Raw genomic sequence first — 9,981 nt, 5'->3', positions numbered from 1 at the left:
AAGTGACAGTATGTCTCAAAAAAAGCACCCCCCCGGCAGATGTGTACAGAGGGGCTGGCTGGTGATGGAGAGCGGGCTGTTGGCAGCAGTGTGCTGGCTGCAGGGGTGGCCCGGGGCGGCTGCGGAGGGCCCCCAAAGCGCACCTACCAGTGGTGGCGGAAAACCCAGGCTGAGCCTCCGATGTGCCCGGGCAGGACCCCAGGAGGCCGGGCACAGACCGCAGCCTGCCCCCTTGCCGTTTGACGAAGCTTGCACGGTCAGAAAAGTTTCAAAGTCCCAACGGGGAGAGAGTGTTGACGGCGAGGGGGTGCTGGCTGCTCCAGTGGCCGGGGGCAACCCCTGGAGGCTGGGCACGGACTGCGGCAGCCCCCCTTGCAGTCGGACAAAGTTTGAGGAGACAAGTCATGAAAATGACAAAGTCCAAACGCTCCAGGCGCCGGCCAGGGTGGCGGACCCGGCTGGCCGGGCTGGCGAGGGCTGCGGCTGCCGGTGCTGAGCCGGGTGTCAATGCATGTCCTGAGAACCGGGAAGGGGACAAACCGGTGGCTCCGGGCCGAGCTGGGGTTCCAGGAGGTCGGCCTGACTCTGGTGGTTTTCCCCCTGGCTTTTCCCCATAGGCCAAAATGGGGGAAGTCAAAAAAGCACCCCCGGCAGATGTATGCAGAGGGGCTGGCGGGTGATGGGGAGCGGGCTGTTGGCAGCAGTGTGCATGGGCGGCAGCGTAGGGCCCCCTGAGTGCATCTGCCAGTAGTGACTCAACACCCAGCCAGAGCCTCCGATGTGCCCGGGCAGGACCCCAGGAGGCTGGGCACAGAACGCCGGTTGCCCCCTTGCCGTTTGATGAAGCTTGCACGGTCAGAAAAGTTTCAAAGTCCCCACGGGGGGAGAGTGTTGACGGCGAGGGGGTGCTGGCTGCTCCAGGGGCCGGGAGGGATGTCCTGGAGGTGGGCCTGGGGGTGTGGAGGGGCCCCCTAGGAGCACCCAACAGTAGTTGGTCAAGACCCTGCCCGAGCCTCTGGTGTTGCAGGGCAGGACACCCTGGAGGCTGGGCACGGACCGCCGGTCGCCCCCCCATTGTAGTCCAACAAAGTTTGAAGAGACGAATCACGAAAATCACAAGTCCAAAAATCCCTGAGAACCGGGAAGGGGACAGACCGGTGGCTCCAGGCCGGGCTGGAGTTCCAGGAGGTCGGCAGGACTCTGGAGATTGTCCCCCTGGCTTTTCCCCATAGGCCAAAAGGGGGGAAGTCAAAAAAGCACCCCCAGCAGATGTATGCAGAGGGGCTGGCTGGTGATGGGGAGCGGGCTGTTGGCAGCAGTGTGCTGGCTGCAGGGGTGGCCCGGGGCGGCTGCGGAGGGCCCCCGAGGTGCACCTACCAGCAGTAGCTGAAGACCCTGCCTGAGCCTCCGGTGTTGCAGGGCAGGACACCCAGGAGGCGGGGAACAGCCCGCGGCAGCCCCCGCTGAAGTCCATGGCATTTGCCAGAGGCGAGTCTTGGAGGAAAAACGACAAAGTCCAGATGCTCCAGGCGTGCCGGCCAGGGGAACGGACCCGGCTGGCCGGGCCGGCGGGTGCTGCGGCTGCCGGGGCTGAGCCGAGTGTCGGTGCATGTCGTGAGAACCGGGAAGGGGACAAACCGGTGGCTCCAGGCCGAGCTGGAGTTCCAGGAGGTCGGCCTGACTCTGGACGTTTTCCCCCTGGCTTTTCCCCATAGGCCAAAATGGGGGGAGGCAAAAAAGCACCCCCGGCAGATGTATGCAGAAGGGGCTGGGGGGTGATGGAGAGCGGGCTGTTGGCAGCAGTGTGCCTGTGCCTCCGGTGTTGCAGGGCAGGACACCCAGGAGGCGGGGAACAGCCCGCGGCAGCCCCCGCTGAAGTCCATGGCATTTGCCAGAGGAGAGTGTTGGATGAAAAAACGACAAAGTCCAAACGCTCCGGGCGCCGGCCAGGGGGACGGACCCGGCTGGTCGGGCCGGCGGGAGCTGCGGCTGCCGGGGCTGAGCCGAGTGTCGATGCATGTCGTGAGAACCGGTATGAGGGTAATCCTGGGCCCTCGGGGCCGAGGCACGGTTCCAGGAAGGCGGAAGGAGCGGGCCCGCTTCCCCTGATAGCGCCGACGGCGGTAAAATAAGGCCTCGCAAAACGTCAGGACGAACACCTTTTTTGCATATAAGGGAACGAGCGGTGTGCGGTCTTTGACAAAGTGACTATTTCTCAATGTGCGGAGTGGGGACCGCTCAAAGTCAAAGCGCCGCGGCCGCCCCTCTGCCACCTCCCTGGGAGCAGACTCATCGAGCGCGAGGGTCCCCACTCCGCCTGCCCAGGCCGCGGGGCCGACAGGCTGGCTGGCTGCCCGGGCAGACCCCGCTCTCCGAGCGGCCGGGCCCAACGTTCAAGAGGTGTACGAAGCCACCTTGGGGGGCTGCGGTGGCCCCCCTGAGAGGGCTGATAACCCCGTCCTAGCTGCCTGCGCGGGCAGGCGGGACCCCCAAGAGGCCGGGCACAGCCCGAGGCAGCCACTGCTGAAGCCCAGGGCAGTTGGCAGAGATGAGTCTTTGAGAAAAAATGACAAAGTGCAAACGCTCCAGGCGCCGGCCAGGGGGGCGGACCCGGCTGGCCGGGCCGGCGGGAGCTGCGGCTGCCGGGGAAGAGCCGAGTGTCGATGCATGTCGTGAGAACCGGTATGAGGGTAATCCTGGTCGCTCCGGGCCGAGGCACGGTTCCAGTAGGGCGGAAGGAGCGTGCCCGTTTTCCCTGATAGCGCCGACGGCGGTAAATTAAGGCCTCGCAAAACGTCAGGACGAACACCTTTTTTGCATATAAGGGAACGAGCGGTGTGCGGTCTTTGACAAAGTGACTATTTCTCAATGTGCTGAGAAGGGAGTGGGGACCGCTCAAAGTCAAAGCACCGCGGCCGCCCCTCTGCCGCCTCCCTGGGAGCAGAGACATCGAGCGCGAGTGTCCCCACTCCGCCAGCGCGGGCCGTGGGGCCGACAGGCTGGCTGGCTGCCCGGGCAGACCCCGCTCTCCGAGCGGCCGGGCCCCAACGTTCGAGAGGTGTACGAAGCCACCTTGGGGGGCTGCGGAGGCCCCCCCCTGAGAGCGCCTCCAAGCCCTTGCTGAGAGCCCTGTCCTAGCTGCCTGCGCGGGCAGGCGGGACCCCCCAGTAGGCCGGGCACAGCCCGCGGCAGCCACTGCTGAAGCCCACGGCAGTTGGCAGAGATGGGTCTTTGAGAAAAATGACAAAGTCCAAACGCTCCAAGCGCCGGCCAGGGTGGCGTACCCGGCTGGCCGGGCCGGCGGGAGCCGCGGCTGCCGGGGCTGAGCCGAGTGTCGATGCATGTCCTGAGAACCGGGAAGGGGGCAAACCAGTAGCTCCAGGCCGGGCCGGAGTTCCAGGAGGTCGGCCTGACTCTGGAGGTTTTCCCCCTGGCTTTTCCTCATAAGCCAAAATGGGGGAAGTCAAAAAAGCACCCCCAGCAGATGTATGCAGAGGGGCTGGCGGGTGACGGGGAGCGGGCTGTTGGCAGCAGTGTGCTGGCTGCGGAGGTGTGCATGGGCGTCTGCGGAGGGCCCCCTGAGTGCACCTGCCAGTGGTGGCTCAACACCCTGGCTGAGCCTCCGATGTGCCCGGGCAGGACCCCAGGAGGCCGGGCACAGAACGCCGGCTGCCCCCCTTGCCGTTTGACGAAGCTTGCGCGGTCAGAAAAGTTTCAAAGTCCCAACGGGGAGAGAGCGTTGACGGCGAGGGGGCGCTGGCTGCTCCAGGGGCCGGGAGGGAGGCCCTGGAGGTGGGCCTGGGGGTGTGGAGGGGCCCCCTGAGAGCACCAACCAGCAGTTGCTCAAGACCCTGCCTGAGCCTCCGGTGTGGCAGGGCAGGACACCCATTGGCGGGGAACAGCAGGTGGCAGCCCCTACTGAAGTCCTTGGCAGCTGGCAGAGATGAGTCTTTGAGAAAAAACGACAAAGTCCAAATGCTCCAGGCGCCGGCCAGGGTGGCGGACCCGGCTGGCCGGGCCGACGGGAGCTGCGGCGGCTGGGGAAGAGCCGAGTATCGATGCATGTCCTGAGAACCGGGAAGGGGGCAAACCAGTAGCTCAAGGCCGAGCTGGAGTTCCAGGAGGTCGGCCTGACTCTGGAGGTTTTCCCCCTGGCTTTTCCCCATAGGCCAAAATGGGGGAAGTCAAAAAAGCACCCCCGGCAGATGTATGCAGAGGGGCTGGATGGTGACGGGGAGCGGGCTGTTGGCAGCAGTGTGCTGGCTGCAGTGGGCCCCCGAGGTGCACCTACCAGCAGTTGCTCAAGACCACACCTGAGCCTCCGGTGTTGCAGGTCAGGACACCCATTGGCGGGGAACAGCAGGTGGCAGCCCCTGCTGAAGTCGTTGGCAGAGATGAGTCTTTGAGAAAAAAACGACAAAGTCCAAACGCTCCAGGCGCCGGTCCGGGGGGCGGACCCGGCTGGCCGGGCCGAGGGGAGCTGCGGCGGCTGGGGAAGAGCCGAGTGTCGATGCATGTCCTGAGAACCTGGAAGGGGGCAAACCAGTAGCTCCAGGCCGAGCTGGGGTTCCAGGAGGTCGGCATGACTCTGGAGTTTCCCCCCTTGGCTTTTCCCCATAGGCCAAAACGGGGGAAGTCAAAAAAGCACCCCCAGCAGATGTATGCAGATGGGCTGGCTGGTGATGGAGAGCGGGCTGTTGGCAGCCGTGTGCTGGCTGCAGAGGGCCCCCGAGGTGCTGCACCTACCAGTAGTTGCTCAAGACCCCGACTGACCCTCCGGTGTTGCAGGGCAGGACACCCAGGAGGCGGGGAACAGCCGTGGCAGCCCCTGCTGAATCCCACGGCAGTTGGCAGAGATGAGTCTTTGAGGAAAAATGACAAAGTGCAAACGCTCCAGGCGCCGGCCAGGGGGGCGTACCCGGCTGGCCGGGCCGGCGGGAGCTGCGGCTGCCGGGGCTGAGCCGAGTATCCATGCATGTCGTGAGAACCGGTATGAGGGTAAACCTGGTCGCTCGGGGCCGAGCCACGGTTCCGGGAAGGCGGAAGGAGCGGGCCTGTTTGCCCTGATAGCGCCGACGGCGGTAAATTAAGGCCTCGCAAAACGTCAGGACGAACACCTTTTTTGCATATAAGGGAACGAGCGGTGTGCGGTCTTTGACAAAGTGACTATTTCTCAATGTGCTGAGAAGGGAGTGGGGACCGCTCAAAGTCAAAGCACCGCGTCCGCCCCTCTGCCACCTCCCTGGGAGCAGAGTCATCGAGCGCGAGTGTCCCCACTCCGCCTGTCCAGGCCGCGGGGCCGACAGGCTGGCTGGCTGCCCGGGCAGACCCCGCTCTCACCGAGCGGCCGGGCGCCACGTTCAAGAGGTGTACGAAGCCACCTTGGGGGGCTGCGGAGGCCCCCCTGAGAGGGCTGATAACCCCGTCCTAGCTGCCTGCGCGGGCAGGCGGGACCCCCAAGAGGCCGGGCACAGCCCGCGGCAGCCCCCGCCGAAGTCCACGGCAGTTGGCAGAGACGAGTCTCGGAGAGAAAACGACAAAGTCCAGACGCTCCAGGCGCCGGCCAGGGGTGCGGACCCGGCTGGCCGGGCCGGCGGGAGCTGCGGCTGCCGGGGCCGAGCCGAGTGTCGACGCATGTCGTGAGAACCGGTATGAGGGTAATCCTGGGCCCTCGGGGCCGAGCTACGGTTCCATGAAGGCGGAAGGTGCGGGCCTGTTTCCCCTGATAGCGCCGACGACGGTAAAATAAGGGCTCGCAAAACGTCAGGACGAACACCTTTTTTGCATATAAGGGAACGAGCGGTGTGCGGTCTTTGACAAAGTGACTATTTCTCAGAGTGCTGGAGTGGGGACCGCTCAAAGTCAAAGCACCGCGGCCGCCCCTCTGCCACCTCCCTGGGAGCAGAGTCATAGAGCGCAAGTGTCCCCACTCCGCCTGTGCAGGCCGCGGGGCCAACAGGCTGGCTGGCTGGCTGCCCGGGCGACCCCCCTCCGAGATGCCGGGCTGAGGCGTAGGCAGCCGCCTCCATCACCACCACCCAAGGCGAGAGAGTGGGTCAACGGGAGAGCCGTCGCGGCCGGGGGACCCTCGCCGCGCCCATGTCCGGGGAAGGACCACAAGGGCCCTGCTCCCCGGCGCCCCGGCGAGCGGGTTCACCCTCGGCGCGTACGGCTCTCGAGGATGGGGAAGGGACGCGCGTGGGCGTCCCTCCCGTCCCCCGCGGAAGAAGGCGAGCGACTCTGCGCGTCGGGACACCCCGCGGAGCCCCCTGCGGGGGGAGTACTCCGGGGGAGAAGCGTGGCGCAGGGGGTGCAGCCCTTTCCCAGGCCACCGTGCGACGGCGTCGGTGGGGCCGACGCCGAGAGAGAGAACGATCCGGGCTCTCCCGCCTCAGGGCGGCCGAGAGCGGGGCACGGGCCCCACGTTTGGTGACGGTTTTCCCGAAAGCGAAGGACCCCCGCCTGTCCCCTCGGGCTCCGGCCGATGCGGGCGGTCCAGGGCGGGGATAGGGGACGGCGGCCTGCGGACGACGCGCTTTATCCCCAGAAGGAGCGAGGCATGAGGGGGTGTTCCACCCCCGCCGGCCGGTCTCGCTCCTTCTCCGGGCTACGCCTCGGCGGAGTAAAGACCCCCGGGTCAACGCTCCCGCGTCCGGGTGCCGCCGCGCGTCCCCTTCCCGCGGGGGGTGGATCCCTTCCACCCCTGGCCGTTCGAGGCCCGTGCGCCTCGGGCGGCCTCCCTTCCGAGAGAGGGAGAGAGAGACGGAGGACGGTGGTCCGCGACGGCGCGAGACGTCCAAGTTGTGTTCCCCACGGCGGCTACCCGGTCGATCACGCCCGGTGGCCTAGGCTTTTCCCCACTCTGCCTGTCCTGGCCGCGGGGCCGACAGGCTGTCTGCCCGGGTAGACCCCGTTCTCACTGAGCGGCCGGGCCCCAACGTTCAAGAGGTGTACGAAGCCACCTCGGGGTGGAGCCCTTCCACCCCTGGCCGTCCGAGGCCCGTGCGCCTCGGGCGGCCCCCCTTCCCGAGAGAGGGAGAGAGACGGAGGACGGTGGTCCGCGACGGCGCGAGGCGTCCAACTTGTGTTCCCCCACGGCGGCTATCCGGTCGATCCCGCCCGGTAGCCTAGGCTTTTCCCCACTCTGCCTGTCCAGGCCGCGGGGCCGACAGGCTGTCTGCCCGGGTAGACCCCGTTCTCACTGAGCGGCCGGGCCCCAACGTTCAAGAGGTGTACGAAGCCACCTCGGGGTGGAGCCCTTCCACCCCTGGCCGTCCGAGGCCCGTGCGCCTCGGGCGGCCCCCCTTCCCGAGAGAGGGAGAGAGACGGAGGACGGTGGTCCGCGACGGCGCGAGGCGTCCAACTTGTGTTCCCCCACGGCGGCTATCCGGTCGATCCCGCCCGGTAGCCTAGGCTTTTCCCCACTCTGCCTGTCCAGGCCGCGGGGCCGACAGGCTGTCTGCCCGGGTAGACCCTGTTCTCACTGAGCGGCCGGGCCCCAACGTTCAAGAGGTGTACGAAGCCACCTCGGGGTGGAGCCCTTCCACCCCTGGCCGTCCGAGGCCCGTGCGCCTCGGGCGGCCCCCCCTTCCCGAGAGACGGAGGACGGTGGTCCGCGACGGCGCGAGGCGTCCAACTTGTGTTCCCCCACGGCGGCTTCCCGGTCGATCCCGCCCGCCGGTAGCCTAGGCTTTTCCCCGCTCCGCCTGTCCAGGCCGCGGGGCCGACAGGCTGTCTGCCCGGGTAGACCCCGCTCTCCGAGCGGCCGGGCGCCACGTTCAAGAGGTGTACGAAGCCACCTTTGGGGGGGCTGCGGTGCCCCCCGCCCCGAGAGTGCCTCCCAGGCCGAGGGAGCCCGGCGGTCGAGTGTCGTAGGAAAGCGCGTGCCACGGCTGTGTCGGTCACAGGGGCCAGAGGTAGTTTGGGCAACGGCTTAGATCCGTATGAAGCTCATCCTTTCCGGCCTGTTCTGGCGGCGGCTAGGCGCGCGCGCGCGAATGGCACGACGCCCCTGGTTCCAGCGAGGCGACGGCGCCCCGCACCCCACTCTCTGGGCCGAGCAGAGCCCCCGAGCGCAAGGTTCCCCGCTCCGCCTGTCCAGGCCGCGGGGCCAGCAGGCTGTCTGCCCGGGTAGACCCCGCTCTCCGAGCGGCCGGGCCCCAACGTTCAAGAGGTGTACGAAGCCACCTTGAGGTGGAGCCCTTCCACCCCTGGCCGTCCGAGGCCCGCCGGTAGCCTTGGCTTGTCCCCACTCCGCCTGTCCAGGCCGCGGGGCCGACAGGCTGTCTGCCCGGGTAGACCCCGCTCTCCGAGCGGCCGGGCCCCAACGTTCAAGAGGTGTACGAAGCCACCTTTGGGGGGGCTGCGGTGCCCCCCGCCCCGAGAGTGCCTCCCAGGCCGAGGGGAGCCAGGCGGTCGAGTGTCGTAGGAAAGCGCGTGCGCGGCTGTGTCGGTCACACGAGCCAGAGTTAGTTTGGGCAACGGCTTAGATCCGTATGCAGCTCAACCTTTCCGGCCTGTCCTGGCGGCGGCTAGGCGCGTGCGAACGTCACAACGCCCCTGGTTCCAGCGAGGCGACGGCGCCCCGCACCCAACTCTCCGGGCCGAGCAGAGCCCCCGAGCGCAAGAGCACCCGCTCCGCCTGCCCAGGCCGCGGGGCCGACAGGCTGTCTGCCCGGGTAGACCCCGCTCTCCGAGCGGCCGGGCGCCACGTTCAAGAGGTGTACGAAGCCACCTAAAGGGGGCTGCGGTGGCCCCCTGCCCCGAGAGTGCCTCCCAGGCCGAGGGAGCCCGGCGGTCGAGTGTCGTAGGAAAGCGCGCGCGCGGCTGTGTCACACGGGCCAGAGTTAGTTTGGGCAACGGCTTAGATCCGTATGCAGCTCAACCTTTCCGGCCTGTTCTGGCGGCGGCTAGGCGCGCGCGCACGTCACGACGCCCCTGGTTCCAGCGAGGCGACGGCGCCCCGCCACCCCACTCTCCGGGCCGAGCAGAGCGTCCGCTCTCGCTCCTTGGAGCAGAGCCCCCCGAGCGCAAGAGTCCCCGCTCCCGCCTGTCCAGGCCGCGGGGGCCGACAGGCTGTCTGCCCGGGTAGACACCGCTCTCCGAGCGGCCGGGCCGCAACGTTCAAGAGGTGTACGAAGCCACCTTGGGGGGGCTGCGGAGCCCCCCCTCCCCATGAGAGCGCCTCACAGGCTTTGCTGATAACCCCGTCCTAGCTGCCTGCGCGGGCAGGCGGGACCCCCAGGAGGCCGCGCATAGCCCGCGGCAGCCACCGCTGAAGTCCACAGCAGTTGGCAGATAGGAGTCTTGGAGAAAAAAACGACAAAGTGCAAACGCTCCAGGCGCCGACCAGGGGTGCGTACCTGGCTGGCCGGGCCGGCGGGAGCTGCGGCTGCTGGAGTTGCACCGAGTGTCGATGCATGTCGTGAGAACCGGTATGAGGTTGAACCTGGGCCCTCGGGGCCGAGGCGCGGTTCCAGGGAGACGGAAGGAGCGGGCGTGTTTCCCCTGATAGCGCCGACGACGGTAAAATAAGGCCTCGCAAAACGTCAGGACGAACACCTTTTTTGCATATAAGGGAACGAGCGGTGTGCGGTCTCTGACCAAGTGAGTATTTCTCAAACTCGAAGCACCCGCGGCGGCCTCCCCTCTGCCGCCACCCCGCACCCTCCTGGGGCAGAGCCACCGAGAGCAAGAGTCCCCCCCGCACTCCGCCTGCGCAGGCCGCGGGGCCAGCAGGCTGGCCGGCTTGCCCGCCCGGGCGACCCCCCTCCGAGATGCCGGGCCGAGGCCTTCCGCGCCGCCATCCCACGCGAGAGAGTGGGTCGACGTGAGAGCCGACGCGGCCAGGGGACCCTCGCCGCGCCCCTGTCCGGGGCAGGACCTCAAGGGCCGAGCACCCCTACCGAGCCCCGGACGAACTCCGGCGAGCAGGTCCACACGCCGGCGTACGGCTCTCGGCGACGGGGAAGGGGACGCGCG

Source organism: Eleutherodactylus coqui, unplaced genomic scaffold (genome assembly GCF_035609145.1).
Source record: "Eleutherodactylus coqui strain aEleCoq1 unplaced genomic scaffold, aEleCoq1.hap1 HAP1_SCAFFOLD_575, whole genome shotgun sequence".
Classification (NCBI taxonomy): Eukaryota; Metazoa; Chordata; class Amphibia; order Anura; family Eleutherodactylidae; genus Eleutherodactylus; species Eleutherodactylus coqui.
The sequence above is the reverse complement of the archived record's forward strand: the minus strand, read 5'-3'. Positions refer to the sequence as shown.